General features: G+C 44.5%; 1 protein-coding gene across 1 annotated transcript in view; it reads right to left on the reverse strand.

Annotated features, from left to right (window-relative positions):
- Positions 1–19,487, reverse strand: part of myo16 (myosin XVI) — a 259,436-nt gene extending 239,949 nt beyond the window's left edge. Inside the window, exon 1 of the mRNA XM_055871717.1 lies at positions 19,156–19,487. The gene's annotated coding sequence lies outside the window, so the exon portion shown is untranslated. The remainder of the gene's footprint in view (positions 1–19,155) is intronic.
- Between the last annotated feature and the right edge of the window lie 830 nt (positions 19,488–20,317).

Raw genomic sequence — 20,317 nt, forward strand, 5'->3', positions numbered from 1 at the left:
AAAAAATGACCAGGCATCCTCTACTGACGGGATGAGATCAATATCCTTCCAGGATACCCCGGCCAGGTCGATTAGGAAGGCCTGCTCGCTGAAGTGTTTCAGGGAGCGTTTGACAGTGATGAGTGGAGGTCGTTTGACCGCTGACCCATTACGGATGCAGGCAATGAGGCAGTGATCGCTGAGATCTTGGTTGAAAACAGCAGAGGTGTATTTGGAGGGCAAGTTTGTTAGGATGATATCTATGAGGGTACCCGTGTTTACGGAATTGGGGTGGTACCTGGTAGGTTCATTGATAATTTGTGTGAGATTGAGGGCATCAAGCTTAGATTGTAGGGTGGCTGGGGTGTTGAGCATGTTCAAATTTAGGTCGCCTAGCAGCACGAGCTCTGAAGATAGATGGGGGGCAATCAGTTCACATATAGTGTCCAGAGCACAGCTGGGGGCAGAGGGTGGTCTATAGCAGGCGGCAACGGTGAGAGACTTGTTTTTAGAGAGGTGGATTTTTAAAAGTAGAAGTTCAAATTGTTTGGGAACAGACCTGGATAGTAAAACAGAACTCTGCAGGCAGTCTTTGCAGTAGATTGCAACACCGCCCCCTTTGGCCGTTCTATCTTGTCTGAAAATATTGTAATTGGGGATAAAAATGTCTGAATTTTTGGTGGTCTTTCTAAGCCAGGATTCAGACACGGCTAAAACATCCGGGTTGGTAGAGTGTGCTAAAGCAGTGAACAAAACAAACTTAGGGAGGAGGCTTCTAATGTTAACATGCATGAAGCCAAGGCTATTACGGTTACAGAAGTCATCAAAAGAGAGCGCCTGGGGAATAGGAGTGGAGCCAGGTACTGCAGGGCCTGGATTCACCTCTACATCACCAGAGGAACAGAGGAGAAGTAGGATAATGGTACGGCTAAAAGCTATGAGAATTGGTCGCCTAGAGCTACTAGAGCAGAGAGTAAAAGGAAGTTTCTGGGGGCGATAAAATAGTTTAAAGGAATAATGTACAGACAAAGGTATGGTAGGATGTGAATACAGTGGAGGTAAACCTAGGTATTGAGTGATGATGAGAGAGATCTTGTCTCTAGAAACATCATTGAAACCAGGTGATGTCATCGCATATGTGGGTGGTGGAACTGAGAGGTTGGATATGGTATAGAGAGCAGGGCTAGAATCTCTACAGTGAAATAAGCCAATAAACACTAACCAGAACAGCAATGGACAAGGCATATTTACATTAAGGAGAGGCATGCTTAATCGAGTGATCAGTAAGGGTCCAGTGAGTAGAGGTTGGTTGGGGTCGTGGCGATCCAGACAGCTGGCCGGGTATATGGCTATCGGTAGCAGCATAGGATGGAGGTCTGTTTGTAGATACCTCGTGCGTTTCCGTCGGTAGGTTCCGTGTAGTGGGGTTTTGTTCAGATAGCAGCCGAGTATCTATATCCAAAAGCTTCCCACAATAAGTTAGTGTATGTAAACTTCTGACCCACTGGTATTGTAATACAGTGAATGTTAAGTGAAATAATCTGTATTTGTAAAAACAATTGTTGGAAAAATGACTTTTTCTCATTTTCAAATTTCAAATTTGTGGAGTGGTTGACAACAAGTTTTCATGACACCAATCTAAGTGTATGTAAACATCCGACTTCAACTGTAAATACTGGGCAGGCCATTATTTTGGCCATTGTTTTGTCTATCATGGCTATGCCCCCATAGGATGACAATGCCACCATCCATATGGCACGAGTGGTCACTGAATGGTTTGATGAGCATGAAAACGATGAAAATCATATGCCATCGCCAACTAATTAACCAGATCTCAATCCAATTGAACACTTATGGGAGATTCTAGAGTACCTTAGACAGTGTTTTCTACCACCAACAACAAATCTCCAAATTATGGAATTTCTCATGGAAGAATGGTGTCATATCCCCCAAATAGAGTTCCAGACATTTGTAGAATCTATTCCAAGGTGCAATGAAGCTGTTCTGGCTTGTGGTGGCCCAACACCCTATTAAGACACTTTATGTTGCTGTTTCCTTTTCTGGGTAGTTACCTGTATATATGGGCCTAACTAGTGGAGAGCCACTGATAGAACTTTGTCTGTAAATGATTAAAACAGCAGTGGACTCAAACCCATTGTTTGGAAACTGGTGGGTTTCCAACAGACTCCTGCTGTGACCTGAAAAATATTATGCAAATCTCTCTCCTTCTCTCTCTCTCAGGCAGTTTTGCCCTACATCTTTTCTTTCTATCGCACTCTCTCTTCATCTCATAGTCTCCTTGTTCCTTCCTCTTCATCATTTTCTACCCTCTCCTATTTGTTCCGTGTATCAGTGACGATGACTACCTCTATATACTGTAGCTAAGTAGGTCAATCTTCCGGCTCATTCCATTTGACCGCACGACTGATTTGAACAAAACTTTCCATACATATTTGCAGTCAGAAAGTGAAATTTTGTACCTGAATGCCAAAACATTGAGGATATAGAGACATAGACCACCATACCATGAGACATTCATTACTTCATCACTGGAAAAGATAAACAGTTGAGTTTGATATAATTGAAAAGAAAGCTAACAGGGATGTCAAACTATTTTATAATTTCCTGAAGAAAAAAAGTTTTTAATAATAAAAAAAAATCTTTATATGACTTTAATGTCAATGATCTAAAAATGTGTAAACTCAGATAAAAACAAAAAAAGACATACTAAAATGGGAATATAATTAACATTTTTACTTTCAAATGGTACCACAAAGATGGTTGGAGGTCCACACATCACAGAATGTTGACTTGAATGGGAATATCAGTTGTTATAAATTGTACTGTCAATCTTCCATAGGAAACCTATTGAAATCATGGAAATATAGATAATAGAATATAAAATTCCCAGATCCTCTCATGACTGCGGCCACCCGTCTGCTAGAGGCTTCAAGAAGCACTCAAACCGACTTGATCTAACTGATCTAACTGCTGGTGAAACCTATGTATTACTTCTTGTCGTTTATTTTGATTTTCATGTGCTTTGAGATTCTGTAATGAAAAGTGCTGTAAAAGTTTTTAATAAATTATTATTATTATGTAAATTGACATCTTTGTGGTAGTAACTGGAAGTTACAATTTAAATTCAATAAAAATGTAAATGCTGTACCAGCTAAATTGCAGGAGTCTGAAGGGATAGATCCATTCTGTAAATCCTACTTCTATGATTGAAATGATCTACCTTCTATTCAAGAGGATGCTGTGTCTCAACCAATGTTGGGCGCAACACAAACACCTCCGATTATGTTAATTCGGGTCTAAGACAGAAGCTTTGTGAATATTAACTAAATCTGAGTTTAAATGTTTAAACAACTGGGGTTAATGGTAAAAAATGATATATTTTTATTAAAACACAATTTTTCAAGAAATAAAAAAATATTTAGACAAACCTGTTTGTTACCTTTTAAATGATAACAGTCTAAACTGTTAATCTTTTCCCGTGATAAAGACAACTCTTATCTCCGAAATGTTTTGTCATTCAGCTTGAAAAAGTAACTTTCTGACCAGTTTCACTCAAATTAAAAGGGGTGCAGTCAAAAAGTAATTGAAATCAAATGGAACAACCCTTCAGTGTTTCAGATTCCCCACCTCTGCAGTTCTGCTCTCCCACTCCCACATGACTCCATAATCCACGCCTCCTCCTCTCTCACTCCTCATCCCCCTCTCCCATCCCCCAACCCTTTTTCACTCCCACTCTCTTAAATCATGTCTCTCTCTCTCGACCACTCTCACCTCTCTATTTTTTTGTCCCCTTAATATCTTCATCTCTTAGTTCTACTCCCTCTCCTCTCATACCTTCCCTCTCCTCTCATACCTTCACTCTCTTATTTCATCCTTCTCTCTCTCTCTCTTTATATGCCCCGACCAGTAGGGGTCCTTACTGTATCATCATATTATTCCATGGGAAAAGCATGCACCAGTTAACAATGACCACATTCAATTATGGTTTAATATGAGACATGATATGTTTGAAATCTTGCACACACCCACACAGCTGTTAACTTTCATGTGTGTGTTTAACCCCCCCCCCCAGATACACACACCCCACTCAAGCCCCATTCTCCACACTCCACTCCTCTTACGATCCCAACAGCCACACACACCCCACAGTCCCTAAACCTCTCCCTCTCAAACACTCCTAACACTCAGTGACAGTCCTCCTCCAACACATTAAATGATCAGGGAGCCTATTCTTTCACACCACCACACAACCTTTTCTCTCAGTTGCTCTCTGCCACCCTGTTTCCAATACCACTACTTTTACCCCAGCTCCCTCTCACCCTCCCCCCACACTCCGCTCCAGTTTCATATTTACTCCTGCAAACCGACAGCCCAGATGAACAGGTTCAAATGCTTGTGTATGGACAACACCAGGCACACGCGCACATACACTCACGCGCATGCACAGGAACACACACACACACACACACACACACACACACACACACACGCAGGTCCTGACTAGCCCAGACATTGACCCTGACACACAGCCCCTGGCCCACTGACACAGCAGCCAGTTATAGCCCAGGGAAAATAAACAAAGTCTGGAAGGCCACATATCACGTGGCAGGAACAGGCGGCTGATCATCACACAAGGAAGTGTTCTACTCAAAATAACCACTCTTTCACTGTGAGGGGGTGAAATTAATGACTGTAGCAGCCTTTGATGTGTTATATTGACTTGGCAGTGATTAAAGGGATACTGTGAGATTCAGGCAATTAAGACATTTTTCTACTCACCAAATGAACTTGTGGACACCATTTTCATGTTTCTGCGTGCAGTACGAAGGAAGTAAGACGTAGTTTCACAAGCCAACGCTAACTAGTGTTAGCGCAATAACTGGAAGTCTGCAGGTACAGTCATTGCGCTAACGCCAGTTGCCATTGGCTCGCACTACCTTTAACTTCCTTCATACTGAACACCAGGACATAAACATTAGTGATGGCGCCGGAGGGGATGGCTACCGTTTTATAGGCTCTTCACCAACCGTGCTATTTTGTTCATTTTTTCGCATTGTTTGTAACTCATTTTGTACATACTGTTGCTGCTACCGTCTCTTATGACTGAAAAGAGCTTCTGGAAATCAGAACAGTGATTACTCACCTTGAACTGGATGAAGAATTTCTCTTTAATGAGTCGGACAAGAGGGATTTACTACAGACACACAACCAGGCCCTCATACCCCTTATTTGCAGGGGAAAGAGATGGAAAAGGTATCACAGAAGGAGATTGGAGTGCCTTGTGAGGATCCGCTGACGAGTGGCTAATCTGCCTTTGCCATTGGTACTATTGGCCAATGTACAATCACTGGATAAGAAATTGGACAAACTAAAAGGACGTATATCCTACAAACGGGACATAAAAAAAATGTAGTATCTTATGTTTCACCGAGTCGTACCTGAACGACAACATGAATAACATACAGCTGGTGGGTTATACACGCTATCGGCAGGATAGAACAGCAGCCTCTGGTAAGACAAGGGGTGGCGGTCTATGTATACTTGTAAACAACAGCTGGTGCACGATATCTAAGGAAGTCTCGAGGTTTTGCTTGCCTGACGTAGAGTATCTCATGATAAGCTGTAGATCACACTATCTACCGAGAGAGTTTATTTGTATTTTTCGTAGCTGTCTACATACCACCGCAGACCGATGTTGGCACTAAGACCGCACTCAATGAGCTGTATAACGCCATAAGCAAACAGGAAAACACTCATCCAGAGGCGGCGCTCCTACTGGCCGGGGACTTTAATGTAAGGAAACTTACATCAGTTTTACCTAATTTCTACCAGCATGTTAAATGTGCAACCAGAGGGAAAAAAACCTCTAGACCACCTTCATCCACACACAAAGACGCGTACAAAGCTCTCCCTCGCCCTCCATTTGGCAAATATGACCATAATTCTATCCTTCTGATTCCCACTTACAAGCTAAAATTAAAGCAGGATGCACAAGTGACTCGGTCAATAAAAAGTGGTCAGATGAAGCAGATGCTAAGCTACAGGACTGTTTTGCTAGCACAGACTGGTATATGTTCCGTGATTCTTCCAATGGCATTGAGGAGTACACCACATCAGTCACTGGCTTCATCAATAAGTGCATCGATGACGTTGTCCCCACAATGGCTGTAGGTACATCCCCCAACCAGAAGCAATGGATTACAGGCAACTTCCACACTGAGCTAAAGGGTAGAGCTGCCGCTTTCAAGGAGCAGGACTCTAACCTGGAAGCTTATAAGAAATCCCGCTATACCCTACGACGAACCATCAAACAGGCAAAACATCAATACAGGACTAAGATCGAATTGTACTACACCGGCTCCGACGCTCGTTGGATGTGGCAGGGCTTACAAACTATTACAGACTACAAAGGGAAGCACAGCCGAGAGCTGCCCAGTGACACAAGCCTACCAGACAAACTAAATTACTTCTATGCTCGCTTCGGGGCAAGTAACACTGAAACATGCATGAGAGTGTCAGCTGTTCCGGACGACTGTGTGATCACATTCTCCACAGCCGATGTGTGTAAGACCTTTAAACAGGTCAACATTCACAAGGCCACAGGGCCAGACGGATTACCAGGACGTGTACTCTGAGCATGCGCTGACCAACTGGCAAGTGTCTTCACTGACATTTTCAAGCTCTCACTGTCGGAGTCTGTAATACCAACATGTTTCAAGCAGACCACCATAGTCCCTGTGCCCAAGAACACTAAGGTAACCTATCTAAATGACTAACGACCCGTAGCACTCGTGCCTGTAGCCATGAAGTGCTTTGAAAGGCTGGTCATGGCTCACATCAACACCATTATCCCAGAAACCTTAGACCCACTCCAATTTGGATACTGCTCCAACAGATCCACAGATAATGCAATCTCTATTGCACTCCACACTGCCCTTTCACACCTGGACAAAAGGAACACCTATGTGAGAATGCTATTCATTGACTACAGCTCAGCGTTCAACACCATAGTGCCCTCAAAGCTCATCACCTAGCTAAGGACACTGGGACTAAACACCTACCTCTGCAACTGGATCCTGGACTTCCTGATTGGCCACCCCCAGGTGGTAAGGGTAGGTAACAAAACATCCGCCACGCTGATCCTCAACACGGAGGCCCCTCAGGGGTGCGTGCTCAGTCCCCTCCTGTACTCCCTGTTTACTCATGACTGCACGGCCAGTCACTACTCCAACACCATCATTAAGTTTGCCGATCACACAACAGCGGTAGGCCTGATCACCAACAACGACGAGACCGCATATAGGGAGGAGGTCAGAGACCTGGCTGTGTGGTGCCAGGACAACAACCGCTCCCTCAACGTGATCAAGACTAAGGAGATGATAGTGGACTACAGGAAATGAGGACCGAGCACGCCCCCATTCTCATCAACGGGGCTGTAGTGGAGCAGGTTGAGAGCTTCAAGATCCTTGGTGTCCACATCACCAACAAACTAACATGGTCCAAACACCAAAACAGTTGTGAAATTGGCACGACAAAACCTATTCCCCCTCAGGACACTAAAAAGATTTGGCATCGGTCCTCAGATCCTCAAAAGGTTCCACAGCTCCACCATCGAGAGCATCCTGACTGGTTGCATCACTGCCTGGTATGGCAACTGCTCGGTCTCCGATTGCAAGGCACTACAGAGGGTAGTGCGTACGGCCCAGTACATCACTGGGGACAAGCTTCCTGCCATCCAGGACCTCTATACCAGGCGGTCAGAGGAAGGCCCTAAATATTCTCAGACTCCAGCCACTGTAGTCATAGACTGTTCTCTCTGCTACCACACGGCAAGCCATACCAGAGCGCCAAGTCTAGGTCCATGAGGCTTCTGAACAGCTTCTACCCCCAAGCCGTAAGACTCCTGAACACTATTTGCATTGTCCCCCCCATTTTCTGACGCTGCTGCTACTCTGTTACTGTCTAGGAATAAGTCCCTTTAATAACCTACATGCACATATTACCTCAATTACCTTGACTAACTGGTGCCCCCACACTTTGACTCTGTATATAGCCTCGGTATTGTTATTTTACTGCTCCTCTTTAATTATGTTACTTTTATTTCTTATTTTTCTTTAGGTATTTTTCTAGAAACTGCATTGTTGGTTAAGGGCTTGTAAGTAAACATTTCACTGTAAGGTCTACTGCACCTGTTGTATTTGGCGCATGTGACAAATACAGTTTGATTTGATTAAAAATCCCTTTGAAAAAGCCCTTTGTGAATCCAATCCATCAACATAATAATCATCATCATCACTCCTGGATAATGTGCTAATGTGAATTCCCAGTCCAAACACAGGGTAAAGTGCAGGTTTTCCTGGCAGTATTCCAGACACGGTATTCCCATTCTTCTTATTTCAGCTGTCTGTCTGTCCCCTCAGCTGTCAGCCCTCTAACATCAGCCACATGAAATGGATCCATCTCGTGTGTGTGTGTGTGTGTGTGTGTGTGTGTGTGTGTGTGTGTGTGTGTGTGTGTGTGTGTGTGTGTGTGTGTGTGTGTGTGTGTGTGTGTGTGTGTGTGTGTGTGTGTGTGTGTGTGTGTGTGTGTGTGTGTATTTGCAGAGATTCTAGACAAGCCTCAGATCATGTTCTTAATTTCACCTGACACATTATTTTACATTATGAAGCTTACCGTAGTTCCCCAGAACAGTTGAGCCAGTCAAGTTTTTTGGGGGAAATAGCACACCGGAAGAAAGTGGGAGCAGGTGAGTCCAGCTGTGTATCAACAGGGGTCACATTTTAGATTGAAAGTCAACAGTGTTTTTTTGCTACAATAGAGTTATCAGGGGCGTGTAACTATAGTTTTTTCCACAAAGTACATTCGTGCAACATAATATGCAGAAAATAGCTTCATTTACATCAGATGACAACAGAAGTGCAACGCTATTTGGCTGGCAGCCACACAAGTAAATGAGAGTACAATGAAAAAGCAAGGTATTTTTGGGCAAAAACAATGCATGGACATCATATTTCTAATGTTTATCATAGAAATGATGTAACCAGCTACAATTCCTAATGTTTTGCTTAAAGGTAATCTTGCATTTTACCAGAGAAAAATAGTAGGCTATAGGGCTGTTACAGTGACAATACTACCACCACACCAGAGTCATGACAGCAGTCAAATTCCATGTGACCGTTTAATCACGGTAATTCGGCTTTTCCAAGCTCTGATGCTGCTGATGATCATTAGTAGCATATCAAACTTGCTAACTTCCCGCACTTGTCCCTCTAACCACTCTGACATCAATTCAAATGTAATCACAAATCTGTTTCCAGACAGGTGCATGATAATGGTCCATTCTAAATCAAAACAAATTTCACACATATATGATTTAGTACATGTAAAGACAAGATTAAATCAAGAATAGTGTGATGAGTGACAATATTATCCTTTCACTTGTGAAGAATATAGTATAACTTGTGAAGGATATATTATAACTTGTGAAGGATATATTATAACTTGTGAATGATATATTATAACTTGTGAATGATGCCCAGCTGAAGGAAAACAGCGCATAATTTTTTTAGCGTCTTTTTCAAATCATAGTCTCACACCTCATGTAGCCTAGCCCGTTGGCCTATATGTTTTGATAAGGTTCGTATCACAACTAAAGTGGCCAAATAACATCTTAGAATTATGCACATTCATCCGCTTTACAAGGGGTGTAGAGCCTAACTGGCATACATAAGCAGCGTGTGAGTTTCAAGTTTGGGGAAGATAATTTACACCACAAAAAATACACCTTTATAATAAAAGCAAGACATGCATAATCACATTTGTGGTCACTTTTGAGAATGGTGTTTTCCTGCTAATGGAACATTTGTGCCTGCCATGTTTGCATTGCTGTGCTTATTATGTGAAGAAATAGCCTAATAGTTTATCAATATTTTAAGCTAAACGTTCTCATCTGTTGAGGCCGGCTCGTTGCTTAAAATATGTTTTTTGATGCTAGTGGTTGTATTAATTTGGGATCGATTGCATCCCACAACTGTACCAGACTATGTTAGGAATATTTATTTCTCACACAGGTCAATAGGTTAACTTTTGTACTATGGGGGATAGTAGATTGACATAGGAGAGTGCGCTTGCTGTTCAGTCATCTTGTTGGCTGATGAAAAGTAAATGTGGACTGTTCTTCCAATATCTTCAAAATGTACCTCAGAATTGGATAAGGAAGAGCATGTGTCTGATGTGTCTGTCTTCACTTGTAGCCTGTGACAGAAAGGTGCGTCAGCACACAGCTGGGGGAATTGAAATATAATTATTATATTCAGTCCAAGGGCACAATGGCCACTGGCCACAATAGGTCTAGATTTTTTTAGGGGGCATTACGGCCACACAAAGGGGATGCAGCCAGGTAATTCGAGGCATTATCAGGTGCTTGTCAAACTGTGAATGAGAGACTGATGACGTGTGTACAGCCTGCTCAAAACACAAAGCAGAGCTCATGCCTTTCATGCAACTTTTTACAAATGATTATTAGTGGCATCATACAGACTTAGAATGTATAACACATCTAAACATCTAGCCCAACATTTGTATCACAACGAAAGTTTCATAAATAACTTTAAATTACGCATATACAGTTGAAGTCGGAAGTTTACATACACTTAGGAAGGAGTCATAAAAACTTGTTTTTCAACCACTCCACAAATTTCTTGTTAACAAACTAGTTTTGGCAAGTCGATTAGGACATCAACTTCATTATTGACACAAGTATTTTTTCCAAAAAATTGTTTAAAGACAGATTATTTCACTTATAATTCACTGTATTACAATTCCAGTGGGTCAGAAGTTAACATACACTAAATTGACTGTGCCTTTAAACAGCTTGGAAAATTCCAGAAAATTGTCAGCTTCTGATAGGCTAATTGACATCATTTGAATTCAATGATGAGTTGTAGCTGTGGATGTATTTCAAGGCCTATCTTCGAACGCAGTGCCTCTTTGCTTGACATCATGGGAAAATCAAAATAAATTAGCCAACACCTCAGAAAAAAATTGTAGACCTCCACAAGTCTGGTTCATCCTTTGGAGCATTTTCCAAATGCTTGAAGGTACCACGTTCATGTGTACAACCAATAGTATGCAAGTATAAACACCATGGAACCACGCAGCCGTCATAATGCTCAGGAAGGAGACGTGTTCTGTCTCCTAGAGATGAACATACTTTGGTGAGAAAAGTGCAAATCAATCCCAGAACAACAACAAAGGACCTTTGTATATCTAAAAATATCTAAAAAGTATCTGTATCCACAGTAAAATGAGTCCTATATCGACATGACCTGAAAGGCCGCTCAGCAAGGAAGAAGCCACTGCTCCAAAACCACCATAAAAAAAGCCAGACTAAGGTTTGCAACTGCACATGGGGTCAAAGATTGTTCTTTTTGGAGAAATGTCATCTGGTCTGATGAAACAAAAACAGAACTGTTTGGCCATAATGACCATTGTTATGTTTTGGAGGAAAAAGGGGGAGGCTTGCAAGCCGAAGAACACCACCCCACGGGGGTGGCAGCATCATGTTGTGGGGTCACAAACTTGGTTTGCTGCAGGAGGGACTGGTGCACTTCACAAAATAGATGGTTTCATGAGGAGAGAAAATAATGTGGATATATTGAAGCAACAGCTCAAGACATCAGTCAGGAAGTTAAAGCTTGGTCGCAAATGGGTCTTCCAAATGGACAATGACCCCAAGCATACTTTCAAATGTGTGGCAAAATGGCTTAAGCACAACAAATTCAAGGTAATGGAGTGGCCATCACAAAGCCCTGACCTCAATCCTATAGAGAATTTGTGGGCAGACTGAAAAAGCGTGTGTGAGCAAGGAGGCCTACAAACCTGATTGTTACACCAGCTCTGTCAGGATTCAACTAAACTTATTGTGGGAAGCTTGTGGAAGGCTACCTGAAACGTTTGACCCAAGTTAAACAATTTAAAGGAAATGATACTAAATACTAATTGAGTGTATGTAAACTTCTGACCCACTGGGAATGTGATGAAATAAATAAAAGCTGAAATAAATCATTCTCTCTACTATTATTCTGACATTTCACATTCTTAAAATAAAGTGGTGATCCTAATTTTTTACTAGGATTAAATGTCAGGAATCGTGAAACTGAGTTTTAAATGTATTTGGCTAAGGTGTATGTAAACTTCCGACTTCAACTGTAGGTGTACCTGTTTCATTGTTAACTGTTCAAAACAGAATAGCCGCATGTGCGCACTCCCTCAAATCGTTTGGAGAATATATCCTTTCTATTTTATTCAGCTTTTTTCAATTGTATTCTTCATACTATAAAATAATGACTCGGAATTCTAAGTAACTCTTGTCTGCTAAATTAACTAGTGTAGCCCATAGCCATTTGGCATAGCCAGATCAGGGCCTAACATAACGACAACTCAGAGTATGCTATTTTGTTATTTTGAAATAGACTACATTTTCTTCATATCATGTTTCTTTAGACCTGTCTAAAATAAATAATTGATTCATTGTTAAGGTGTAGGCTATATTACATCGACTTATTAGACTTCTTAAAATGTAGCTGTTCCAAAGGTCTGCATCAGTGGCTTGTAGTGTCACGTTCCTGACCTGTTTTCTGTTATTTTTGTATGTGTTTAGTTGGTCAGGACGTGAGTTGGGGTGGGCATTCTATGTTATGTGTTCCTATGTTTAGGTCGTTTGTAATTAGCCTTATATGGTTCTCAATCAGGGACAGGTGTTTGACGTTTTCCTCTAACAGAGAAGCATATAAAGGTAGGCTGTTCACACTGTTTGTTTGTGGGTGGTTGTCTTCCGTGTCTGTTCACCACACGGGACTGTTTCGGTTTGTTCGTTCGTTAGTTGTAGTCTGTACCTGTTCGTGCGTTCTTCATGTTATATGTAAGTTCTCATGTTTTAGGTCAGTCTACGTCGTTTTGTTGTTTTGTAATTTTCCAAGTGTTTTTTCGTGTTCGTCTTCGTCTTTCAATAAATTCATAATGTATTCACAACCCGCTGCATTTTGGTCCTCCGATCCTTCTCTCCTCTCCCCGTCCGAGGAGGAGGAAGAACTAGACGCCCGTTACAGAATCACCCACCAACCTAGGACCAAGCGACGGGGGAGAGCGCAACAGCGAAACCAGGACTCATGGACATGGGAGGAAATATTGGCTGGAAAAGGACCCTGGGCTCAGACAGGAGAGAATCGCCGCTCTCGGGAAGAGAGGGAGGCAGCTAAAGCCCAGGAGCGGTGGTATGAGGAGGCAGCAAGGAGACGTGGCTGGAAGCCTGTGAGTAAACCCCAAAAATTTCTTGGGGGGGGGGGCTAGAAGGGAGAGTGGCGAAGTCAGGTAGGAGACCTGCGCCCACTCCCTGTATTTACCGTGGAGAGCGAGAGTACGGGCAGACACCATGTTATGCAGTAGTGCGCATGGTGTCTCCTGTACGTGTGCATAGCCTGGTGCGGGTTATTCCACCTCCCCGCACTGGCAGGGCTAGATTGAGTATTGAGCCGGATGTCATGAAGCCGGCCCTACATATTTGGCCACCAGTACGTCTCCTCGGGCCGGCTTACATGGCACCAGCCTTACGCATGGTGTCCCCGGTTCGCCTACATAGCCCGGTGCGGGTTATTCCACCTCCCCGCACTGGTCGGGCGACGGGGAGCATACAACCAGGTAAGGTTGGGCAGGCTCAGTGCTCAAGGGAGCCAGTACGCCTGCACGGTCCGGTATTTCCGGCGCCACCTCCTCGCTCCAGCCCAGTACCACCAGTGCCTACACCACGCACCAGGCTTCCAGTGCGTCTCCAGAGCCCTGTTCCTCCTCCACGCACTAGCCCTGTGGTGCGTGTCTCCAGCCCAGTGCCTCCAGTTCCGGCACCACGCATCAAGCCTCCCGTGCGTCTCCAGAGCCCTGTACGCACTGTTCCTTCTCCCCGTACTCGCCCTGATGTGCGTGCCCTCAGCCCGGTACCACCAGTGCCGGTACCACGCACCAGGCCTATAGTACGCCTTGAGAGTCCAGTGTGCCCTGTTGCTGCTCCCCGCACTAGCCTGAAGGTGCGTGTCTTTAGCCCGGTACCTCCAGTTCTGGTACCACGCACCAGGCCAACAGTGCGTCTCAGCTGGCCAGAATCTGCCGTCTGCCCAGCGGCGCCTGAACGGCCCGTCTGCCCAACGGTGCTTGAACTGTCCGTCTGCCAAGCGGCGCCTGAACAGTCCGTCTGCCCAACGCCGTCTGAACTGTCCGTCTGCCAAGCGCCGCATGAACTACCCGTCGATACTGAGCCTTCAAAGCCGCCCGTCTGCCATGAGCCTGAAAAGCCGCCCGTCTGCCAAGAGCCTTCAGAGCCGTCCGCCAGACAGGAGCAGCTAGAGCCTTCCGCCAGACAGGAGCCGCTAGAGCCTTCCGACAGACAGGATCAGCCAGAGCCTTCCGCCAGACAGGATCAGCCAGAGCCGTCATCCAGCCATGACCGCCCAGAGCCGTCATCCAGCCATGACCAGCCAGAGCCGTCATCCAGCCATGACCAGCCAGAGCCGTCATCCAGCCATGACCAGCCAGAGCCGTCATCCAGCCATGACCAGCCAGAGCCGTCATCCAGCCATGACCAGCCAGAGCCGTCATCCAGCCATGACCAGCCAGAGCCGTCATCCAGCCATGACCAGCCAGAGCCGTCATCCAGCCATGACCAGCCAGAGCCGTCATCCAGCCATGACCAGCCAGAGCCGTCATCCAGCCATGACCAGCCAGAGCCGTCATCCAGCCATGACCAGCCAGAGCCGTCATCCAGCCATGACCAGCCAGAGCCGTCATCCAGCCATGACCAGCCAGAGCCGTCATCCAGCCATGACCAGCCAGAGCCGTCATCCAGCCATGACCAGCCAGAGCCGTCATCCAGCCAGGATCCGCCAGAGCCAGCCAGTCAGGATCCGCCGTCCCTAGGTCCGTTGCTGCCGTCCCTCAGTCCGGTGCTGCCGTCCCTCAGTCCGGAGCTGCCGTCCCTCAGTCCGGAGCTGCCGTCCCTCAGTCCGGAGCTGCCCCTTATCCCGGTGCTGCTCCTTATCCCGGTGATGCCCCTTAATTTAGGTGGGGTTATTTGGAGGGTGGTCATTGGGGGGGAGATACGGAAGCAGGGAGTGATTATGGTGGGATGGGGACCACGCCCAGAGCCTGAGCCACCACCGTGGACAGATGCCCACCCAGACCCTCCCCTAGACTTTTGGTGGTGCGTCCAGAGTTCGCACCTTGAGGGGGGGTTTCTGTCACGTTCCTGACCTGTTTTCTGTTATTTTTGTATGTGTTTAGTTGGTCAGGACGTGAGTTGGGGTGGGCATTCTATGTTATGTGTTTCTATGTTTAGGTCGTTTGTAATTGGCCTTATATGGTTCTCAATCAGGGACAGGTGTTTGACGTTTTCCTCTGATTGAGAACCATATAAAGGTAGGCTGTTCACACTGTTTGTTTGTGGGTGGTTGCCTTCCGTGTCTGTGTCTGTGCACCACACGGGACTGTTTCGGTTTGTTCGTTCGTTAGTTGTAGTCTGTACCTGTTCGTGCGTTCTTCATGTTATATGTAAGTTCTCATGTTTTAGGTCAGTCTACGTCGTTTTGTTGTTTTGTAATTTTCCAAGTGTTTTTTCGTGTTCGTCTTCGTCTTTCAATAAATTCATAATGTATTCGCAACCCGCTGCATTTTGGTCCTCCGATCCTTCTCTCCTCTCCTCGTCCGAGGAGGAGGAAGAACTAGACGCCCGTTACATGTAGGCTATTCGCGGAAGCCAGGAGATGCTAAATGTGTTTGTTAAATAACGGTCAAATCCGTGACACCGGCAATCATTTGCTTGACAATCACCAGCTGACAAAATCTGCAATGTCTGCTGAATTCCCATCTGAGTGGAGAAGTGCAACTGAAATATAAAATGTTTCTGAGGCCGAGCAGAAATTACCATAAGAAGCATTTTAGATCTGCATTTACAAAACGCAGAAAGACATTTCTTATGTATTGTATCTTTTGTCTCTGCTAGTTATCTAAGTATGTGGCTGAATTCTGGATATCGCCCAACCCTACCCAGACTAGTTAGATCAGAGAAATACCCAGCAAGAGTCAGAGGCCAAAAACTGTAGATCCAAGCCACATCCATCCATCCAAAAGTATCATACTTCTGAACACGCTTCTCATATCCTTCAAAAACTGCTGCCGTAATCAATCATGCAAAAAGGAGCTCATTTATACTGATCAGTAACTGTGGTAGGTGAACATCTCAACATGGGGGAACTACTTTACATTAATGTCACAACGGGGGAATTATTTTAAGTGAACACCTCTGGAGTTCCAATGGCAGCCAATCCATCAAGCTTTCCTCTGGGGAACCCTTGTCACATATCCCTTCCCTATCTATCCGGTTTCCAGGACAGCCAACAGCATAAATCATCCCATAATTATCATAGGGGGTTGTGACTTGGCAACATGTGTCCCAACAGCTGACCTAAGCCAGGGTCTAAGAGGGCCCAAGAACAATGTGGACTGAGAGGGAAAGGTCTAGAGCTCTCACCATTAGCCTCAAGCTGGCTATACTCGGACCTCATCAGTTGGCACAGACTTTTGGACGGAAACATCTATAGAAATTTAGAATAAAAATGGAATATTAGAAGAAACATATTAGGAAATATATGGTGTATGTGATCACTCAAAATGCAGACAGGGAAAAAATAAGCTTTTTCCTTGCTTTCTTACCACTTCTAAAAACAAACAAACTGTTCTTCTGTGGGTAGACTACACCTGACAAGGGAACAGAGAAACAAAGATGGGTATCAAAGAGAGAGAGGAGGATACGTGTAAGACGGAGGCAAATAGAAAGATAGAGAGAATGTTATGAAGAGAGAGAGAGAGAGAGTCAGACGGAAGGAAGGAGAGTAAGTGAGTGGAGCTGGTGATTTCTCCCTGGTGACGAGGAGGCTCCATGCTGTGCTGCTAGTGCCACAAGCCCACACCCTCTACCACCCTCAACCAATCTGGACTGAGCAAGCAGCCAGATGGGTACACACACACCCAACACACATGCACACAGACGCACAAGCACGCACGCACCCACACACCCACACACACACACACACACACACACACACACACACACACACACACACACACACACACACACACACACACACACACACACACACACACACACACACACACACACACACACACACACACACACACACACTCTTCTGGGCACTTTCCCCAATCTCACGACAGGGAGACAGCAGAAGGGAGCTGTCAGTGAAAGAGGACCTCTTAGATCAATTTACCATGATGGATCAGTTACTGAAGCTTCTCCAAGACCAGCCCACATTATACAGCCCAATAAAATCAGGTTAAACGCCAGCAACCTTAAATCTATACACACACAAATATGCATGCACTCGCACACATGTGAGCACGCCCTCACACAAGCACGCCCTCGCCTTATCTCAACACAAGAATTTTGATTTCAATACTGATACCAGGTTAAGTATTACAAAACTCAATACCATAACGATATCACCGCCAAATACATAAAGAGGGGGAAAAAATGTGTCTCTATATTTAGTGAGCTTTCAGACCCATCCAGCAACTTTTATTGGTAAAAGAGGCTAGTGACAAATTCAGCTACTTTTCAGGCTGCCTTTGGGGAGTTTTGACACCAAGACTTTCTATGGTTTTGATAGGATTTAGGGACTTTTCCCACTCAATTCTGCCGCAAACTAGAGTGGGAGAAGCTGTCCGTGCAACGGAAGTCACAGCAAACAGCGATTCTCACTGGAATAGTTGGCAACTCTGCCAGAGTGGTGTCTGAATGAGAGACAAGAATTTTAGACGTCTCTTCGCTAGCAGTTGCTTCCAACTCAAACATTGAAAAACAACCTAACGTGTGAACAAAACGGTATAAATAGCCAAGAAACACCAGGACAAAGTCACACTTCAGTAGAGTTTTGGGTTAATTCGACCAACTTCTATGCCTGTGAGCTTCTAAAAATGAATCGATCAGCACTTCACTCATAGTGCGCAGAGCAAGGCACTGCATCCAGATGGGTGCACGCACGCACGCACGCACGCACGCACGCACACACACACACACACACACACACACACACACACACACACACACACACACACACACACACACACACACACACACACACACACACACACACACACACACACACACACACACACACTCTCTCTCTCAGCATCTGGGTGAGAGTAGCCCAAGGACCTCTGAAAATGGGATGATTCCCAAATGTTGTACTGCCAGAGGGGTGTGTGTGTGTGTGTGTGTGTGCCAATAAACCTGGTTTCCCTTTCTGTGGTGCCGCGGGCATGGTCTCAGAGCAAACAACAGCACACAGCAACAACAAAATGTCTGAAATGAGAGAAAACCCCTCCCTTTGAAAAGAAAACAACAAACGGTCTCAACATACTGGAAATACTAGATGATTTTCATAGAGATATGCAGAACAGCAATTAACATAGATTTCCTATTTCTACAAAATCATGTTCCCTAAACTCTTAACAATTATGTTCAGTACATTCAGGCATGATTTACATGTTTTATTTTTATTTCACCTTTATTTAGCCAGGTAGGCCAGTTGAGAACAAGTTCTCATTTACAACTGCGACCAGGCCAAGATAAAGCAAAGCAGTGCGACACAAACAACAACACAGAGTTACACATGGAATAAACAAGCGTACAGTCAATAACACAATAGAAAAAAAGAAAGTCACTATACAGTGTGTGCAAATGCATGAGGAGGTAAGGCAATAAATAGGCCATAGTAGTGAAGTAATTACAATTTAGCAAATTAACACTGGAGTGATAGCTGAGCAGATGGTGATGTGCAAGTAGAAATACTGGTGTGCAAAAGAGCAGAAAAGTAAATAAAAACAATATGGGGATGAGATAGGTAGTTTGGGTGGGCTATTTACAGACGGGCTATGTACAGCTGCAGCGATCGGTTACCTGCTCAGATAGCTGATGAAGGGACCATCTAGTACACCTCATGAAGTTAACAAATGAAGTGAGCCTACATTCTTACACACACTTACACACAAACACACACACACAATCTTGAGCGGTGAACGCTGACATACCTCATAGTGACAGATCCGTGCGCTGCTCGATGCTTCTCTCCAGGTGGGAAGTACAATCCAGGAACTAGCTGGTAGCTTCTCCAAAGAGATGAACACAGTGAGAGAGCGATAGAGCTAGAGAGCAAGAGCGAGAGAGAGAGAGCGTGCGTGAGAGAGTGAGTGAAATAGAGAGAGTGTGGGTGAGTGAGAGAGCGAGACAGATTGCAACTCCCTCTGTAACAGCTCTCTCTGCATCTACTCCCATAGGCTAAGAACCTCCACTACTAACCCATCAGAGTCCCTCGCTCAGCAGAGAGAGAGAGATAGAGACAGAGCGAGACAGAGAGCGAAGCCGTAAGCATGTGGGTGAGTGTGGAAGATGGGGGAATAGACAGAAGGAGAGAGCACCAGAAGGGTGTACCAAAGAGAGAGAGGCATATCATATCAAATATAAATTCATGCAGAAAATCTGAGAAATAGTTTGATGAAGAATGCAAAAACCTTAGAATGAAATCGAGCAACCTTCCCAACCAAAACACAGACACCCAGAAAACCTGAGTTTTTACTATGTGGGAAAATTAAATCAATACCGGAATACAGTAAGAAAAAGAACAGAAAAAATATGGAACTGCATGTCAAAAAACAGCTCAATGTGATTGAAGAATCCATAGAATCTAATATATTCTGGGAAAATTGGAACACACCAAACAACAACACAAAAAGATACCTGTCCAAAATGGAGAGGTATGGATAAACCACTTCTCCAACATTTTTGGCCATATAACAAAGAACAAAAACATATACATGATAATTTACTAAATGGGGGGCTCACCAAGTGGCACAGCGGTCTAAAATACTGCATCTCAGTGCTAGAGACGTCACTACAGAACACTATAGGGCAGCGCACAATACTTGAATCAGTCATAGAACCCATTGCCCTCCATGGTTGCATGGTCTGGGGTCCTCTCACCAACCAAGAATTCACAAAATGGAATTGAGACTGCATGCAGAATTCTGCTAAAATATGCTTTGTGTACAACAATTAATTCCAAACAATGCATGCAGAGCAGAATTAGGTATATACCCAACTAGTTATCAAAATTAAGAAAAGAGCTGTTAAATTCTACAACCACCTAAAAGGAAGCGTCATCCGGGTTAGGGTTTGGCCAGGGTAGGCAGTCAG

This window comes from Salvelinus fontinalis, chromosome 19 (assembly GCF_029448725.1).
Source record: "Salvelinus fontinalis isolate EN_2023a chromosome 19, ASM2944872v1, whole genome shotgun sequence".
NCBI classification, from domain to species: Eukaryota; Metazoa; Chordata; class Actinopteri; order Salmoniformes; family Salmonidae; genus Salvelinus; species Salvelinus fontinalis.